Source organism: Hemitrygon akajei, chromosome 11, assembly GCF_048418815.1.
Source record: "Hemitrygon akajei chromosome 11, sHemAka1.3, whole genome shotgun sequence".
Lineage (NCBI taxonomy): Eukaryota > Metazoa > Chordata > Chondrichthyes > Myliobatiformes > Dasyatidae > Hemitrygon > Hemitrygon akajei.
This window is the reverse complement of record NC_133134.1, coordinates 156,942,124-156,962,499: the sequence shown is the minus strand read 5'-3', so window position 1 is coordinate 156,962,499 and position 20,376 is coordinate 156,942,124. Positions and strand designations below refer to the sequence as shown.

The 20,376-nt window shown below is 40.3% G+C and overlaps 2 long non-coding RNA genes across 2 annotated transcripts in view; one reads left to right on the top strand and one right to left on the bottom strand.

Moving 5' to 3' along the window:
- The window catches only part of LOC140736165 (uncharacterized), a 25,517-nt gene extending 9,692 nt beyond the window's left edge, over positions 1–15,825 (top strand). Inside the window, exon 2 of the long non-coding RNA XR_012100901.1 lies at positions 15,481–15,825. This is a non-coding gene — a long non-coding RNA (uncharacterized lncRNA). The remainder of the gene's footprint in view (positions 1–15,480) is intronic.
- On the bottom strand, positions 9,853–20,376 carry LOC140736164 (uncharacterized). The gene is made up of 3 exons (XR_012100900.1): positions 20,319–20,376; positions 17,288–17,425; positions 9,853–9,957 (listed from the first exon to the last, which is right to left on the bottom strand). It is a non-coding gene; the product is annotated as an uncharacterized lncRNA (long non-coding RNA).

Sequence of the window (20,376 nt, the reverse complement as noted above, 5' to 3'; positions counted from 1 at the left end):
ACACAAGGAGATGATACTCATCCTACTGGTGAGACAGAGTAACAGAATGGTCGAAGTCCAGAAAGAGGCCATTTGACTCACTATCCTTGATGCCTCCATGCAACAGCAATCCATTTAGTCCCACCGCGACCCTTCCCTGAGCATCAAGCTATACTTATTTCAAACACTTATCCAATTTTCCAACTGAACACCCTGATTGAGTTTGCCTCCAGTAATACTGGCAGCATTACTTTGAAGATTCAAATATTTTAGACTTTAACTACATTTTTCATGTTTTAAAGGCCCCCCCACAAGCCCTGTTTCATTTTCTTCTCTTCTAAAGTTCAAAATTTAAAGTAAATTTATTATCAAATGTCACCATATACTGCCCTAAAATTCGCTTTATTGCAGGCATTCACATTAGAACAAAGAAATACAGTAGAATCAATGAAAAACTGCACACAAATGATGACAATGTCCCAATCTATGGAATCCACAATCTCTGGAATTGGTCCAATAAATCCTGCTAAGTCTGCCATATTTTCTAAAAAGTGCTACCCAAAGCTGGGCGCGATACTGCATTTGTGGTCTGTCCAGTATTTGATAAGGTCATACTGTGACTTCATTGCTGCTACAGTCTACACCTTTATTTTGGGAAGCCATGGTAGTGTAGCAGTTAGTGTGATGCTATTACAGCTCAAGGCATTCTGGAGTTCGAAGTTCAATTCCAGCGCCATTCGTAAGGAGTTATACATACTCACTGTGAACCGCATGGGAATTCTCTGGGTGCTCCAGTTTCTTCCCATAGTCCAAAGACATACCGTTTAGTAGATTAATTTGTCGTTGTACTCGGGTTACACAGGTGTGTTGCTGGGCAGTGTGGCTTGTTGTGCCAAAAGGGCCTGTTGCGTGCCTTATCTCTAAATAAATAAAAGCAACAAAGCCAGCTGACTATTTCTCATTAGGGAGATGAGGTAAATGTAAGAAATCAAAATGCTTGAAGATATCCAACATGCAACATCAATACTTTGCTTGGAGGGAGAAGACACCGAAGGTTTATCTTAAGATTGTCAACATTTTTCAGCAGTGACGTGTTATGGGAGATTCAAGACATTATATTAATACAAGTTGCTATTGTTGAATGATCTGTCTCAGATGTACAGCAATTGTTATGAAAAGGAGAGCTTTACTTTAATAGATATCAATCACCTGGTCTCCTGCCCACACAGGGCTCTTAATTTAGTCCATCAGAAGTGAAGGACAAATACCTTACAGCAAAAATAGTTTCCTTAACCTATTGACTCACTTTCAAGGACTCTTCATCTCATGTTCTTGACATTTATTTATTTATCTATTTATTTATTTATTTATTTATCTATTTATTTATTTATTATTACCATTATTTTTGCACAGTTTGTTTTCTGTTTGCAAATTTATTGAGTACACACACAGGAAAACAAATCTCAGGGTAGTATATGGTGATGTATATATACTTTAATAAGAAATTTACTTTGAACTTCAAATAGTCTGGAGGGGATTCTTTCCCTCCTTGTTGACAAAGGATTTGGCACTTCCCAGTCCTGATGAAGGGTCTTGGTCTGAAACATCGACTGTTTACTCTTTTCCATAGATACTGCCTGGTCTGCTGAGTTCCTCTCGCATTTTTTGTGTGTTGCAAAGGATTTGGCTGTCTGTTTGAACAGTTATATCCTTGGATTTGTCCTTTTGAAAACGTGGGAACAAATGTGAAAGGAGATCATAAGAACGCAATAAAACATTCATGTATACGGTTTCACAATTTGAGTCAATGGCTTTCTGCAATGGCTATTTCATTACCAGCCTCATTCTATGCAACACAATTAAGAAATATTGGTTCAGAGGAAGCAAAGAGCTGATATGCTGCCCAATGAGTTTGGCCCTGAGCAATATTACTCCTAGAAAATCTATACTAAGCCAATAAACTGTAGTTGGCCCTGCCACAAGTATTCATTAAGATCTCCAAAAGATGACAAAATAAACTGTATGTGAAATTATAATTCAGAATATTTGGATTATATGTCTTTCCAATTGTTCAATTTAAAAGTAAATAGGCTTCCTAAAGATTTTATTACAGGATCATATCAAGAATTGATTGGTAAACCAAAAAAAACAGTTGAATATATATCGCTTCATTTGCTGTTAACGAAAATATGGTTCTAACCATTGTTGAGATAGGATCATGCAATGCATTGATGCTTCAATAAAGGTTAATCTGAACTGAAAGCAGTTTATGAATTTCCAATGTTATTCTGAGAATTGTAACAATCTATAAAGTCATGAAAAATTTGATTACTGTGATTCAGATGTCAAAAGCCTGTTTATTTTTTTACTTTGTTGATATTTTCTGGATAGCTAGCTCATTAGATAACTCTGTTTTACCACTCACAGAAGAAATTAATAAAGGATATGGAAGCATGGAAACGCTGGAGGAGTGTTATGGAGTGAACTACTGTACATGGCTTCATTCAGCTGAACATGTATTTTCTTCCTCTTTTTTTTTCAGACCAGTGTTAAGTGAATGGGACAGAAACTGACTGATGTTTTATTCTCAAGATATAAGCTATTATGGCTTCCTAAGTGAAGCAAATTCTAAACAAATCTGTGGCAAGAAACACTTCAATGGAATTTGGAAATTTGATTTTTGAAGACGGATTTTTCTTTTGGCACTGTATGAAATTCATTTAGAAAGCCCAAGTTTATTTATATTGAAAGGCCTAGATAGAGTGGACATGGAGAGGATTTTTTTCTATAGTGGGGGAGTCTAGGACCAGAGGGTACAGCCTCAGAATACAATGATCTCCCTTAAGAACAGAGATGAAGAGGAATTTCTATAGCCTGAGGGTGATAAATAGGTGGAATTCATTGCCACAGATAGCTGTGGAAGTTAAGTTGTTGGGTATATTTGAAGCAAATGTTGATAGGCTCTTGATTAGTAAGAGTATAAAAGGTTGTGGGGAGGAGAATGTGGTGGAGAGGGATAATAAATCAGCCATAATAGAAGGGTGGATCAGACTCCATGGGCTGAATGTCCTCATTCTGCTCCTGTCTTACGGTCTATTTATAGTCTGTGGGGAGTTGTGGACATAGCCCGACCCATTATGGACACAGCCTTCCTCACCATTGATTGTATCTATAGGAAGTGCTGTCTCAAGAAGGTGGTATCTATCATTAATGCTTCCCACCATCAGGATCATGCCCTCTCCACACTGAAGTTCCATCAGGTTCAGGAGCAGATACTTCCCTATCACCATCAGGTTCTCTAATTGACAAGCACAATCCTAACTGTACCTCAGCAATGGGACATTACAGACCACCTTTTACCTCCTTGACCACCTTGCACACGACAATACAACTTGCCTGGACAAATGAATGAATTTTGTGTCAACAGCACTTGGGTCAAACAGCTAGAGCCGCTTCTACGGTCTCTTTAGTTGGGATTCGTTAGCTGTTATGGTGTTAGATTATGGATGTGATGCCTACATCTGCCTAACATGCAAAATGCTGGAGGAACTCAGCAAGCTAGGCAGCATTTATTGAGTGGGTGGAAGTCAGTGTTTTGGCCCAAAGCACTCCATCAGGACTGGAAAAGAAGATGACAGAAGGCAGAATAAGAAGGTGGGGGTGGGTGATGGAGGAGGCGAGGGAGTACATGTTTTTGCTTCCTTCCTTTCCAGTCCAAAACCCACCATTCCACCTTCTCTTCACCTACCATCAGCAAGCTTTGTACTCATCCCACTTACTCAATCTTCTTATTCTGGCAGCATCCCCCTTCCTTTCCAGTCCTGATGAAGGGCCCCATCCTATCCATAGATGCTGCCTAATTTTCTGAATTCTTCCAGCAGTTTGTCTGTGTTGTATTGTTAAACTGCTCTGTATCAGATGAAAACTTAAACCAAAGCCCTGTTTGCTTCTTTGGCTATGAAATATCCCACTGCATCACCTTGAAGAAGATCAGGGCAATTATCCCTGATGTTATGCCTAACATTTATTCCTTTGTCAATATGTCATTATCACATTACTGTTTGTATGAATTTGCTCATTACAGCAATGAATATACTCAAAAGAATTGTATTGATTATAAAGGACTTTATGATGTTTGTGATGAATGTAATTGATGCTACGTAAATGCAAGACTTTCACTTGTAGAATTAACTTTATTGCCATATACTTTTACAAGTATTAGGAATTAGCTGCGGTGTGTTGGTCAAGGTGCAACATGTAACAGTGTTTTATAGTGCCAGCGATCCAGGTTCAGCTCCCATTGTTTTTACAATCTCCTTGTGTACATGTTGGTTTCCTCCGGGTGATCCGGTTTCCTCCCAGATTCCAAAGACGTACCGGTTGGTAGATTAATTGGTCATTGTAACTTGTCCGGTGATTAGGTTAGTCTTAAATCGGACAATTGCTCAACAGAGTAGCTCAAAGGGCCTATTCCATGTTGTATCTCAATAAATAAATAATCTTTATAAAAAAATAACATTCAACAATAATAAAAAAAATTGGTTATATAAAGATAGCTTTAGAGGTTCAATGACAGATACGAAAGAAAATGTGCATAAACACATAGATACCAGCATGTGATTACAAGGACAAAAAGTGGTTCGAAGTGTCTTCAGTGCAGTGCAGGCAGTAATTGAAGCAATAGATAGAGGAAGGCGTGGGAGCTAAATACAGCAGTTGATCAGATTAACTGCCTGAGGGAAGAAACCTTTGAGATGGCATGAAGCTTTTGTTTAAATAGCCCTTTACCACATTCCAGAAGTGAGTTTTTGGAAAAGGCAGTTTACTGAGTGGGTGGTGTCTATATGATTTTCCCTAATCACTTCTTTGTCACGGACACATGCATGTCAAGCAGGGATGGCAGCCAATGACCTTTTCTGCTGCCTTGTCTGTTTGCAGTAGTTGTCATATATTATGAGAGGATGCTGCACAAAAACCAAACATTAATGGCTGATGTGAAGCTGCTCTCTCTGATGACAGTATTTAAAGTTCAAAGCACTTTTATTATCAATGCATGTATACATTATTCAACCTTGAGATTCATCTCCTTACAGGCAGCCACAAAACAAAGAAACCCAAAAGAACCCATAAAAAAGATTGTCAAACACCCAACATGCAGAGAGAAAAAAGCAAACCATGCATACAATAAACGCAAGCACATAAACTGAGCCCACAATAAGAGTCTCCACACAGTGAAAAATTGTAATAGTGTGTTCTGGGGAAGATGGCATTTGTTAATGTTACCTGGCTCTGTGCCTGTATATCCAGAGTAAGAAGGTTTGGTAGCAGCTAGATGGATTACAGATAAATTAACACCAATTTATTACCCAGGGTAGAAGCATGAAATACTGGAGGATAAGCACTTAAGGTGGGAGGAGGAAGTTCAAAGCAGATGTGTAGTCAAGACTTCTACACAGAGAATTGTAGATTCCTGGAATGGGTTCCCACTGACAGTATTGGAAGCAAATTCAACTGTGCTGTATAAGAGCAATGAAAATATTGGGAAAGGATGGATATGAGTCACATACACGACAAAAAGATTTAGTTTTATGCAGCATAGTATTTGGTGCCATCATTATGAGCTAAACATTTCTGTGCTGTAATATCCAAAGACATGCACAAATACATATATATTGATGGTAACTGTTTACAATCGTTAAATAACATTTTAATACTTTATAACCAGGGACGTGCGCAAAGTGGAGTGGGCAAAGAGGGACACAACTACTTTCTATACGCTGCCTATTAATCATCTCAAGTGTTAGGAGTAAGGGGGTCTCTTCACTTGATTTTTGATCAAACAAAGTTCCAATCCAAAGCTGACTGGAATTTGGACACTCACAGCGATGACAGCAGAACAGCAATGGCAAGAGTTTCTGGGGGCAATTTGGAAGGTGCAGGAAAGATACATCCCAAAGATGAAGAAGTAGTCTAAAGGGATGGTGCATAATATAGCAAAAAATTATTGGGAAGCTTTTAAAATCCAACAGATGACCATTAAAAAGCCAGAAAGAGAGAGAAGATGAAATAAAAAGATACGCTAGTTAATAAAAGAGGATACAACATTTTTTTTTTCAGATTATATAAAGATTAAAAGAGGGACGCTAATGGATATCAGACCAGTGGAAAATGACACTGGAGAGGTAGTAATAGGGACTAAGGAAAGGCAGACAAACTTAGTAAGTAATTTGCATCAGTCTTCACAGTGGAAGATGCCAGCAGAATGTCAGAAATGTGTCAGGGGGCAGAATTGAGTGCCATTTCTATTACTCAGGAGAAGGTTCTTAGGAAGCTGAAAACTTTAAAGGTAGATACCTAGACCAGCTGGACGACACCTCAGGGTTCTAAAGAGATACATGAGGAGATTGTCGAGCTATTAGAAATGATTTTTTTAAGAATCACGAGATTCTGGAATGCTTCAGGAGGACTGGAAAATTGCAAATGTCACTCCATTCCTTAAGAAGGGAGGGAAGCAGAAGAAATGAAATTATAGACCAATTAGACTGACATCAGTGGTTGGAAAGATGTTGTAGTCTATTATTAATAATGAGGTTTCAGGGTATTTACAGGTACATGACAAAATAAGCCAAAGTCAACATTGTTTCCTTAAGGGGAAATCTTGCCTGACAAATCTATTGGAATTCTTTGAAGAAATAACAGGCCGGACAGACACAGGAAAGCCAGTGGATGTTGTTTATTTGGATTTTCAGAAGGCCTTTGGCAAGGAGCACATATAAGGCGGCTTAACAAGATTAGAGCCCAAGGTATTACAGGAAAGAAACTAGCATTGATAGAAGATTGGCTGACTATCAAGAGGAAAAGAATGGGAAGAAGGGGACCTTTTCTGGTTGGCTGTTGGTGACATGTGGTGTTCCGCAGGGATCAGTGTTGGGACTGCTTCTTTTCGTGTTATATATCAATAATTTGGAAGAAGGAATTGATTATTTTTTTCAGACAATACGAAGGTAGGTAGAGGGCCAGGTAGTGTTGAGGAAGCAAGGATCTGCAGAAGGACCTAGACATTGGGAGAATGGGAAAATAGTGGCAGGTGGAATATAATGTAGGGAAGTGCATGGCCATGCTCTTTGGTAGAAAGAATAAAGGCATGGACTATTTTCTAAATCAAGAGAAAATTCAAATATCAGAGTTGCAAAGGGCCTTCAGAGTCTTTGTGCAGGATTCCCTAAAGGTTAACTTGCAGGTTGAGTCAGTGGTGAGGAAGGCAAATGCAATGTTAGCATTCATCTCCAAAGAACTAGAATAAAAGCAAGGCTGTAATGCTGAGTCTTTATAAGCCGTTGGTCAGACTTCACTTGGAGCATTGTGAACAGTTTTGGACACCTTATCTAAGAAAGAATGTTCTGGCATTGGAGAGGCTCCAGAGGAGGTTCACGAGATTGACCCCATGAATAAGAGGGTTAATGTGTGAGAAGCATTTGATGGTTCTGGGCCTGTATTCACAGGACTTTAGAAGAATGAGGGGGGATCTCATTGAAACACATTGAATATTGATAGGCATAGATAGAGTAGGCATTGAGAGATATTTTCCTGTAGTGTGGGAGTCTAGGACCAGAGGCCCTAGCCTGTGACTAGAGGAACATCCCTTTAGAACAGAGATGAGGAGGAATTGCTTTAGTCAGAGGCTGGTGAATCTGTGAAATTCATTGCCACAGACAGCCAAGCACGCCAAGTCATCAGTATATTTAAGGTGGAAGTTCATAGATTCTTTATCAGTCAGGGCATCAAAGATTATGAGGAGAAAGCAGGGGAATAGTGTTGTGAAGGACAATAAATTAGTCTTGATGGAATGGCAGAGCAGACTCAATGGACCAAATGGCCTAGCTCTGCTCCTGTATTTTATGGTCTTATTGTCTTTATGGTCGCTCTCTTCTGCTCATCAGAGATAATTATCAGAAGTGCTGTGTAGACTGGGAAGTTCACATTGTCCGTCCACAATCTCTTTGCCCCCCCCCCCCCCACCTCCCCCACCATCAGGCAGGAGGTACCATAGCATTAGGACAAAGTTTGTTAGGACAGGAAACAGATTCTTACCTCAGGCCATGAAACCACTGAACTCCATACTCTCACCCAAGTCTCATCACATATAAAGTAGCAGTCGCGTTACATAGTTTACTTTTTAACTTGCATTATAAATATATCTTATTATTTGTTAATTTACTTATCGTATTACTTAAGTGTTGTTTGTGAGTTATTTGTACTGTGCTGTGCACCTTGGACTGGATGAACGTTGGTTCATTTGCTGATGTACATTGTTAAACTTCAATGACAATAAACTTGAACTTGAGATTAGTACAACGAGATCTAGGTGTTCTTGTACATCAGTCAATGAAAGCAAGCATGCAGGTATAGCAGGCAGTGAAGAAAGCTAATGGCATGCTGGCTTTTATAACAAGAGGAATTGAGTATAGGAGTAAAGAGGTCCTTCTGCAGCTGTACAGGGCCCTGGTGAGACCCCACCTGGAGTATTGTGTGCAGTTTTGGTCTCCAAATTTGAGGAAGGACATTCTTGCTTTTGAGGGAGTGCAGCGTAGGTTCACAAGGTTAATTCTCGGAATGGCGGGACTGTCATATGTTGAAAGATTGGAGCGACTGGGCTTGTATACACTGGAATTTAGAAGGATGAGAGGGGATCTGATTGAAACATATAAGGTTATTAATGGATTGGAGGCAGGAAGCATGTTCCCACTGATGGGTGACTCCAGAACTAGAGGCCACAGTTTAAGAATAAGGGGTAGGCCATTTAGAACAGAGATGCAGAAAAACTTTTTCACCCAGAGAGTGGTGGATATGTGGAATGCTCTGCCCCAGAAGGCAGTGGAGGCCAAGTCTCTGGATGCATTCAAGAGAGAATTAGATAGAGCTCTTATAGATAGCGGGGTCAAGGGATATGGGGAGAGGGCAGGAACGGGGTACTGATTGTGTATGATCAGCCATGATCACAGTGAATGGTGGTGCTGGCTAGAAAGGCCAAATGGCCTACTCCTGCACCTACTGTCTATTGTCTATTGTGTATTGTCTATTGAATATTAACATGAGGTAAAGAGTGTGAATACTTATATTTGTCCTACAACTTCAGCAGCTTGCATGAGTGGCCCCTAATAGCAGACAGCTCTGTATCTAACAAATTAGTAAAACCACATTTGGCATGATCAGGGTTATAACAGCATTAGAACAGTCATCTTCCATAATGATTATGAATAACGTAAACAGTAGGGAAATCAGAATAGAGTTTGGTAAAGTGCCACTAGTTCAATGCTTCCAGGCAAACTATTTCACATCGATCTCACCATCCAATATCTTTTGCCGAAATTGATTTCAGCCTGGTTGACTAATGCTTCATTCATTCCAGACTTCTTTACCATCCTCAGCTGCCTAAGATGCAGAACCTTGTCAAGTGCCTTCTGACTTTCCAAGCATATTAAATGAAAACTTTTCCACTAATTAAGTTACTTCAAATTATCACAGCAGACTTGTGAGGTTTGTCCACTTGATTCTAAACTGATGTAGATTATTCTTTCATGATGTCCATGCCTCTTAAAATAATAATAATATCCTACCGTGCTTCACTGGCTCACCGGGAGGAAACCTCGCCTATGTCTTAGAATTTGTGTACTGTATTTCACAAGGCCAAGTTGCTAACTCAATGCTCAGCTCAGGACAGATGGAAAGCCTATGTAAGGAGCTGCCTGGATTTGAACCCGGGACCACTCACTTCAAAGTCAGGTGCGTATGCCACTACTCCACATGCCAGCTTTGTCCGTGCCTCTTAGAGAAATATTAATACCATCCTGTGAAATGATTTTGAACACTTTCTTCACCTTGTGTACAGCTGCAATATTCCATGACAATCTCCATCCATTTTGAAACATATAGCAGCCTGTAAAATGCTGGTTTCCACCACTCAGATCATCCTTGATTCTACAAAGAATCCAAGATTTAAGATTTAGGTGTGTGTCGTTTAAGGTTTAAGATTAGCATTATTTGTCGCATGTATCAAACATCAAAACATACAGTGAATATGCCATTTGCTGTAACGACCAACGCAATCCGCTAGTGTCTGCATGCATCCAGCACCATCATGTCTTGCCCACAACTTACTATCCCTAAACCGTATTCCTTTGCAATGTGGGAGGAAACCAGGAGGAAGCACACAAGGTCACGGGGAGGAAGTATAAGCTCTTTACAGACAAAGGCAGGACTTGATCCCCAATCATTGATCGCTGGCGTTGTAATAGCGTTATGCTAACCGCTATGTTACCATGCCACACCTGCTGGAGGATTTCCATTAGACCATAAGACCATAGAAGCAGAATTAAGCCATCTGGCCCGTTGAGTCTGCTCCGCCATTCATTTGTGGCTATCCTTTTCTCTTCTCCTCCTCAACCCAGTTCCCGGCCTTCTCCCCGTAACCTTTGCTGCCATGTCCAATCTCCGCCTTAAATATACCCAATGACCTGGCCGCCACAGCTGCATGTGGCAATAAATTCCACAAATTCACCACCCTTTGGCAAAAGAAATTTCTCCACAACTCTGTTTTGAAAAGGCACCCCTGTATCCTGAAGATGTGCCCTCTTGTCCTAGACTCTCCCACCATGGGAAACATCCTTTCCACATCTACTCTCTCTAGGCCTTTCAGCATTCAAAATGTTTCAATGAGATCCCCCCTCATCCTTTTGAATTCCAGCAATTTCAATTCTTCATGCAGGACTTCAATCCAAGACATCAATCCCTTTTCCTTTGCAGATATGGCTCAACCTGCAGAGCTTCTCCAGATTCCAGCATTTGCAGTCTCTAGTCTCCTCATCTCTGACTCTGTCATGTTACTGAGAATCATGGAAGGATCATGGAGAGCTCATCACATTTTCCCAATTTATTTAATACATCGAATTTATCACAGAAGATTTGCTTGACAACACTCCACTGCATGGATTACTACAATACAAGGGGTGATTGATAAGTTTGTGGCCTAAGGTAGAAGGAGTTAATTTTAGAAAACCTAGCACATTTATTTTTCAACCTAGTCCCCTCCAACATTTACACACTTAGTCCAACGGTCGTGGAGCATACGGATCTTGGACCTCCAGAAAGTGTCCACAGCAGGGGTGATTGATAAGTTCATGGCCTAGGCTAGAAGGAGATGAGTTATACAGCTCTTATTATATGCACATGCAATTCAACTCTTTGAGTGATTATGCAGAAAGTTCGGTTAATAACTCATCTCCTTCTACCTTAGGCCACAAAACTATCAATTACCCCGATGAGTTATTAACTGATGAGTTATTAACTTCAAACTTTCTGCATAATCACTCAAAGAGTTGAACTGCATGTGCACGTAACGAGAGCTGTATAACTCATCTCCTTCTACCGTAGGCCACAAACTTATCAATCACCCCTGCTAGGGACACTTTCTGGAGGTCCAAGATCCGTATGCTCCACGACTGCTGGACTAAGTGTGTAAATGTAGGAGGGGACTATGTTGAAAAATAAGTGTGCTAGGTTTTCTAAAATTGACTCTTTCTACCCTAGGCCATGAACTTATCAATCACCCGTCGTACTTATTGTGTTAATAAAGACATGGGACTTACCGGTGACCAAACACATTAAATCCGATTCCCATCTTGACGTGTCAATCCATGGCCTCTTCTGATGCCAAGATAAGGCTACTTGCAGGGTGGAGGAGCAACACCTTATATTCTGCCTCGGGACCCTCCAACCTGATGGCATGAATTTCGATTTCTCCTTCCAGAGAACAATAATTTCCCTTCCCCCATTCCCAACTCCGACCTTTTATTTCTTCTCACCTTCCCATTAATTTCTCCTGGGTCTGCTCCTCCTTTCCTTTCTCTTATTCTCCATTCTTCTCTCTTATCAGTTTTTATTTTCTTCAGTCTTTGATCTTTCCCACTCATCTGGCTTCACCACTCACTATCCAGCTATACTCTTTACCCTCCCCTCCCCTTTTAATTCAGGCATCTCATTCCTTCCCTCCCTGCCCTGAAGAAGAGTCTTGGCCCAAAACATTGACTGTTTAATCTTTTCCACAGATGCTGCCTGACCTGCTGAATCCCTCCAACATTTTGTGTGTGTTGCATTACTTTCAGATTTGCACCAATTTTGATTACATCTTCTGTGCGTTAATGGGAAATACCAATAAAATGATTCGACAGGCAGGAGGCAGCGAGCAGGAGTAAAGGGGGCCTTTTCTGGTTGGCGGCCAATGACTAATGGTGTTCCTCAGGGGTCAGTAAAAGTTGATAGGTTCCTGATAGGTCAGGGCATCAAAGGATATGGCAATAGGGTAGGTGTATGGGATGGAGTGGGATCCAGCATCGGCCACGATGGAATGGTGGAACAGACTTGATAGGTTGAATGGTCTAATTCTGCTCCTATGTCTTCTGGTATTATGGTCTAATCTTCTACGAGGTGATTTCTCATTGTCCCAAACTCCAGAGAAGGCAGTCTGTTTACTGGATCTATCCTCAAAATACAAGCCTTCCTTCACAGGAACGGCTCTTGTGAATCATTTTGCACCTTCTCTATGGCTGGTGTATCAAAACTGTAAACAAAACTTTACACCATATTTGATCACACCACAGTATCAGTAATGGAAGTAAAACATCTTTACTTAAATAGACCAACATATCATTTGATTTTCTAATTACTTGCTGAACCTGCATGTTAAGCTTCAACATATTATATAAAAAGACACCTTTATAAAAAGTTCCTTTGAAGATCAAGATCACTCAGTTGTCACTGTAGTAATGTATTTAATTTGTGTAGGATTTGTATTAACGTATAAGTATATTCTCCAAGCCAGCAGGAGTCATGGTCTTTTGGTGGTTATTTGTCTTTGATCTCTGATATATAGTGTTAGCATTGATAAATACAAGATTCAAGATTATTTAATGTTATATCCTGTGCACAGGTGAAAGGAGAACAAAATAATCGTTCCTCCAATCTGATGCAGCTCAAAAATACCCCACGAAAGGTAAAGAACAGAATAATAATTAAAAACACACCCAATAAATATAAATACATAAGATAGCTTATATACACAGACTGATTGTCTGTCTGTAAAGTGACTCTGGGCTGTCCATAAGGTGACCGATGGAACATAATAAAGTAGAAGTGGAATTAGTGGGTGGAGGTGTTGATTGGCCTTATTGCTTGGGGGAAAAAATCTGTGTTTGAGTCTGGTGGACAGGTTATTGTACAGAATGCTGATGGTTTGAATCAGTGGGAGCTGGTATCAGGGATAGAACTGACCTTTGAGAACGTTCTGAAAACTTGGCAAATGCAAACACATTGGGCTTGTGAGTGACATTAGCCATTCTGAAACAGAATCAGAGTCAGGTTTATTGTCACTGACATTAGTCATATACCAATATAACAATTACAGCACGGCCATATAAATAAAAACAGGCCATCTCGGCCCTTCTAGTCCGTGCCGAAGTCATGAAACCTGTTGTTTTGTGGCAGCAATACAGTTCAGTCATAACAAATTTCTATTTTTATTTCTATTGAGATCGCGCATGGAGGAGGCCCCTCCAGCCCTTCAAGGCTTGCTACCCAGCAAACCCCAATTTAAACCCCAGCCTAATCACGGGTCAACTTACAATGACCAATTAACCTACCAAGTGGTAGGTCTGTGGACTGTCGGAAGAAAATGAAGCACCTGGAGGAAATCCAAGCAGTCACGGGGAGAATGTACAAACTCCTTACAGGCAGTGGTGGGAATTGAACCCAGGTCGCTGGTACTGTAAAGTATTGAGCTAACCATTATGCTACCATGCTGCCCTTTTACTATAAGTTACAATAATAAACAAACAGTGTTCATCTGTTCATAGACTGTTCAGTAATCTAATGGTGGAGGAGCAGAAGCTGCACCTGAAATATTGAATGTGGGTCTTCAGGCTCCTGTCTCTCCTCCCTGATGGCAATATCGAGAAGGGGGCATGTCCTGGTTGGCAAGGACTCTTAAGGATTGTCGCATCCACCATTCTGTGTAAGAGATCAGAGCAAAATACCCCCTTCTGAAATAAACTGAGTATCACAGGAGTAGGATAATGCCAACTAGTGGAGTGGTGCCACAGTAACAACCTGGTACACAACGTCAGTAATACAAAAGGGCTGATTGTGGATTTCCAGAAGGGTAAGACGAAGGAACACATACCAATCTTCATAGGAGGATCAGAAGTGGAGAGAGTGAGCAGCTTCAAGATCCTGGGTGTCAAGGTCTCTGGGGATCTAACCTGGTCCCAGCATATCAATGCAGCCATAAAGAAGGCAAGACAGCAGCTATACTTTATTAAGAGTTTGAAGAGATTTGGCATGTCAACAAATACACTCAAAAACTTCTATAGTTGTACTGTGGAGAGCATTCTGACAGGCTGCATCACTGTCTGGTATGGAGGGGCTACTGCACAGGACCGAGAGAAGCTGCAGAAGGTTGTAAATCTAGCCAGCTCCATCCTGGGCACTAGCCTACAAAGTACCCAGGACATCTTTAGGAAGCGGTGTCTCAGAAAGGCAGCATCCATTATTAAGGACCTCCAGCACCTAGGCCATGCCCTTTTCTCACTGTTACCATCAGGTAGGAGGTACAGGAGCCTGAAGGCACACACTCAGTGATTCAGGAACAGCTTCTTCCTCTCTGCCATCCAATTCCTAAATAGACATTGAATCTTTGGACACTAACTCACTTTTTTTTTCAATTACAGTATTTCTGTTTTTGCACACTTTTTAAAATCTATTTAATACACGTAATTGATTTACTTGTTTATTTATCATTATTATTATTTTTATTTTATTGATTTTTTTTCTCTGCAGGAGTATGTATCGCATTGAACCGCTGCTGCTAAGTTAACAAATTTCACATCACATGCCGGTGATAATAAACCTGTTTCTGATTCAGATTCTGATTCTGAAAAGATAAATAAAGGCTGGTACAACTGCAGAGGGAAGTATATGCTGTCTGAATCATAATTCAGGAGAGAAATGTGTCACATTGTGATGTCTGAAAGACTACTTTGCCCGAGTTCGTAGTAATAAGCATTTGGTTGAGCAAACAGAATGGAAGTAAGAAGTTAAAGGAAACAGCTCAAGTTTTCTGAAGCCTCCACAAGGAAGCAAATGTAGACTGTATTACAGAGATAGTATTGATCATGTGTCATGAAAAAGCTGATTGCACAAAAATAGAACCACCATTGTTGTCATGAAAGAGAATGACAGAGACAGGACATTTGTGCTTGATACTGGGGCAGTGTGTTACTGTGATGTACCAAATTGAATAACTGGGTGGTCAGAAAATGCTGTGCATTACCTAAAAAGAAGTTCAGCTAAATATTAAAACCTACACAAGTGAACCTACACTGAAGCAGTTAGGGGCTGCCAGCACTAACCCAAGACAGGCTACAACACTTCTGCTTGTTGTTGCTGCAGGCTGGAGACCAAACTGGTTGGGAAAAGACTTGCTGAAAGAAATTTCCCTCGACTGGAGGATCATGCATCACATTACAGGGGATGAGGCTGGAATATTACTGGAGGTGCTCTGGAGTTATGAAGAAGTTTTCAAAGATGAATTGGATATGCTGGAGGGAACCGAATGCAAGATCCATGTTCATCCTGGTGCTCTGCCATACAATTTCAAGCCAAAATCAGTGTCTTATGTAATGAAATCAAGCAGAAATTAACAGATTTCTCAGAAAGAAAATGAGCCTGTTAATTATTTGAAAAAGCAGCAACCATTGTTATAGCACAAATATCTAATAAAATGGCTACTGAGTGTGTGCTTGTGATTTTCTGCTGTTATAGCCCACCTTCTTCACGGTTTGACATGTTGCGTGCTCAGAGACGGTCTTCTGCACACCATTGTTGTAATGTTGTAATTATTTGAGTTACTGTTGCCTTCTTGTCAGCCTGGCCATTCTCCTCTGACTTCTCTCATTAACAAGGCGATTTTGCACACAGACTGCCACTTAGTGGCTTTTTTTTTGTTTGCTTTTTGCACCATTCTCCATAAACTCCAGAGACTGCAGTGCATGAAAATCCCAGGAGGTCAGCAGCATCTGAAATATTCAAACCATCCCTCAGGCACTAAGGCATTCCACGACTAAAATCACCTAGATCACATTTTTCCCCATTCAGATGTTTGGACGGAATAGCAACTGAACCTTTTGACCATGTCTGCATACTTTTATACACTGGTTGCTACTACATGATTGGCTGATTAGATATTTGCATTAATGAGCAGATGTACAAGTGTACCTAATAAAGTGGTCACTGAGTATAGAAGCTCACTGTTAATGGAGTCTTGCACTCAGAACAATATTCTATACCTAGAGCAGAAGACTTGTTTGCAGTTTTGTATGGATGCAAGCAGTTAACAAAATGGGAAATGGATTGTGCATATTAGCAGATCATGCTAGCATGTGGCCTCATTCTGATAGCAGAGAAGGCCATGCACCGAAGTTGAATCAAAATGGGTGGCCACCAGGAAAGAGCAAAGGGTTCTGATGAAATGGTGACAATTTCTTTCCTTCCAGAGATGCTGCCTGATCTAATGAGTTCTTCCTGCAGATTGTATGTTGATCCTTTGGAGTTTTCTCCAAGCCTGGCGCCTTTCGGATAACCATGAATGGGTTGCTGCAGAGCATTCCCAGGATGTCTCTGTACTCTATTGAACAATGACCTATGAACATTTCCTCCATATTTTCCCCCCTCTTTTATCAGTATTTAATTCATATATATATATACACACACACTTACTGTAATTTACAGTTTTTTATCACTCTGTATTGCAATGTACTGCTGACGCAAAACGACAAACTTCACGAGATATGCTAGTGATGTTAAACTTGATTCTGATTCTACTTGGATAACATCCTGGCAATGAGAGCCCAGAGAGATGAACACATGCAGAATCTGAAAGTAGTATTAAAGCAGAGTGGAAAGGGCAGGCCTACATATAAAGTGTATTTTCTTGGCAAATGAAGTACAGCACTTGGAGCACCATAAGGATGTTAAAGGACTACACCCAGTTCAGGAGAAGGTAAAAGCCATTACCCGTACTCCTGGCCCAATTAATGTAACTGAGCTGAAGACATATTTTCGATTGTTGAATTATTGCAATAAATTCTTGCCAAATCTATCAATGCTCTGAGCTTCAGCGCTCCAATTGCTGCAAAAGACCACACAATGGAGCTAAGCTCAAGAAAAGGGTGAAAAGTGAAAAGTTTAAGGCACTTACTTACTTACTTGCTGCCTGTTACAAAATTGGCGTTTAGGGCAGCAATGACGGTTCTCCGTCTCCGGTGGAGTTCAGGGCTTCCTTTATCGTGTCGGTAATTTCCACTTGGTTTTTCACTACTGTCGGTCAAACAGGTCCCTGTAGACAGTCAGGCATACCATTGCACTCAGATGTAGAAAGAATCTTCACTGTTGTTTCAATAACAGTTCTGATTTACCAGTCAGGATTGTTAGCTCTGAGCTGAAGTCTTCAAACCTGGAGGTTTGTTCTCTACTCTTTGTCTGTTCTCTACCCTTTGATCTGTTTGGCATGGGTGACCCTACCAAGAGACGATGCATAAAGCCCTGACTCTAACCAACAAAGCTCTCTAGGCCGTGGTCCTCTTGGAGACCAAGTGGAGCATGAAGGTAAACTTGTTCACTAAGAAGTTTGTGAGAACTTGGAACAAGCTGCCAGCACAAGTGTAGCATGAAAGCTCAATTTCAATGTTTAAGAGAAGTTTAGATAGATCTATGGAGGTCTATGGTCCAGGTGCAGGTCGATGAGGATAAGCAGGTTAATTCGTTTGGCATGGACTGAATGGGCAGAATGGCCTGCTTCTGTGCTGTACTTTTCTATGACTCTATGACTCTTAAAGACTTTGTGTATTCCAAAGAGTCGCTACAGTCTGCTGATGTGTTAGTCCACAACTCAAAAGGGAGTTTATCTTACTTTATGAGGCATCATGCTAATGTAAATCCTGTGTGGACCCATCAGATGGTTCTGAAAGACTAATGGGGTTTATGCCCAGAACACCATATGCAACGGAGAAAGGGTACTCTAATTTGGATAAGGAAGATTTTGCTTTATGTTTGGAGTGGAACGGTTTTGTAGCTACATTAATCAATATCACTTCAGGTCAGGATCTGAATCAGGTTTTATATCACTGACATATCTTGTGAAATCTGTTGTTTTTTGGCAGTAATACAGTACATAAAGATACTATAAATTACTATAAGAAATATATACAGTATAAAAATACATTAAATAAATAATGCAAACTGAGAGCAAAAATAGTGAATTAGAGTTTGTGTTTTGGATCATTGTCTGTTCATAGCTGTTTCTAAAATGTTGAGTGTGTGGCTTCAGGCTGCTGGACTTTCTTCCTGATGGCTGTAATGAAAAGAGAGCACATCCCAGATGATGGGGGGTGGGAGGCTTAATTATAGATGCCACCTTTTTGAGGTATCACACATTTACACAGGTTATAAGCCTTTGCTTTACATTGAAATGCAGTCTGTGCTTCATAAAGTCTTCCAACAGATGCAACAGTGGGCTTTGATCAAGAGAGAAAATAAACGCACTGTTCTTTACAAAAAAACAGGAAGCACTATGGAAATGCAAGTGCTTTCAGTCAACTTCTGGGGCCAGAGATGACTGGCCAAGTGCTGATGATGGATCAGCAGAGTACTGCGTCTAAGTGCAATGTTCAAAACAGACGGTGAACTGCAGGAGATTCAGTACCACCTTACATGAAGTTCAGATCTTGGACAGAGCGAAGATAGTTTTTGGGGTGTGGTGTTATCAAATTAGTTAGTTATGTTTTATCAAGTCAGCTGGAATATTGGTATTTTGGGGCCTTTTCTGATGTCACTACTTTGATTCTTAGTAGAAGCCATTTTGCAGGCAATTATTGCAGACATGTGCAACTAGCAAGCTTGAAGAAACTAAACAAACTTCCTAAGCGATAAAACTCATCTTCTACATTTGTCATATAATACACTTATATTTAAATGTATATTTAAGTTTCTATATAAAACTACTCCGTTTTTTGGATCGGTTCACTGGTGATCAGGTAAAGTCAATAAATGCTGAATTTGTCAACAATGCATGCATCACATGCATAAAGTTTGGAGTCACAATGCCAACAAAGGGGAAATTGGTAGCAAAGGATTATATTTTTGAAGCAACGGTACCAGTTCAGTCATCAATGTAATGAAAAAGATTATTGAAGACAGCCCAGAATAGGGTTAAAATTAGTGGGGTTCCAATATCCAATGATAAGGCAAGTATGGTGTGGAACCATACAAGATTCCATTGCTTTGTCCTTGAGATGGAGAAATTGAAGAAGTTCTTCAAAGTCAAAGTCAAAGTCAAGTTTACTGTTGTATGCACAAGCATATGTACGCACAGGTGCAATGAAAAACTTACTTGCAGCAGCATTACAGGAACATAGTGTTATGTAAGCAGCATTCTCAGGAAAACTAATTACACAAAAATTATACATAATTTTACAAGACACAATTAGAAGGGGAGAAAAAGAGTAATCAAGTCATAGGAAAGTACAGCACAGAAACAGGCCCTTTGGCCTATCTAGTCCGTGCTGAACCACTTAAACTGCCTACTCCCGCGGACCTGCACTGGGACCATAGCCCTCCATACTCCTACCATCCATGTACCTGTCCAAACTTCCCTTAAACATTGGAATCAAGCTTATATACACCACTTATGCTCGCAGATCATTCCACACCCTCATGACCCTCTAAGTGAAGAAGTTTCTCCTCATGTTCCCCTTAAACATTTCACCTTTCACCCATAACCCATGGCCTCTAGTTGTAGTCCCACCCAACATCAATGGAAAAAGCCTGCTTGCATTTACCCTATCTATAGCCCTCATAATTTTGTAAACCTCTATCAAATTTCCTCTCAATCTTCTAAATTTCAAGGAATAAAGTCATAACCTATTCAATCTTTCCATATAACTAAGGTCCACCAGACCCAACAACGTCCTTGTAGATTTTCTCTGTACTCTTATTTGCATCTTTCTTGTTGGTAGGTGACCAAAACTGCACACAATACTCCAAATTAGGACTCACCAATATCTTACACAACATTAACATAACATTCCATCTCCTGTATCTGAAACTTTGATTTATGAAGGCTAATTTTAGACCATCGGTATGACACACCTATAATTTAGCTCTGCCAAATTAGTGAATGAATGACATTCAAGCACATTTGTCTTTTAAAACTACCTGCAATAATCTCTTACCTTCTGTTGTCATATCAGTCTCTCTCCCATTTTAGTTTCATTTCAAGCACTAAAGTTG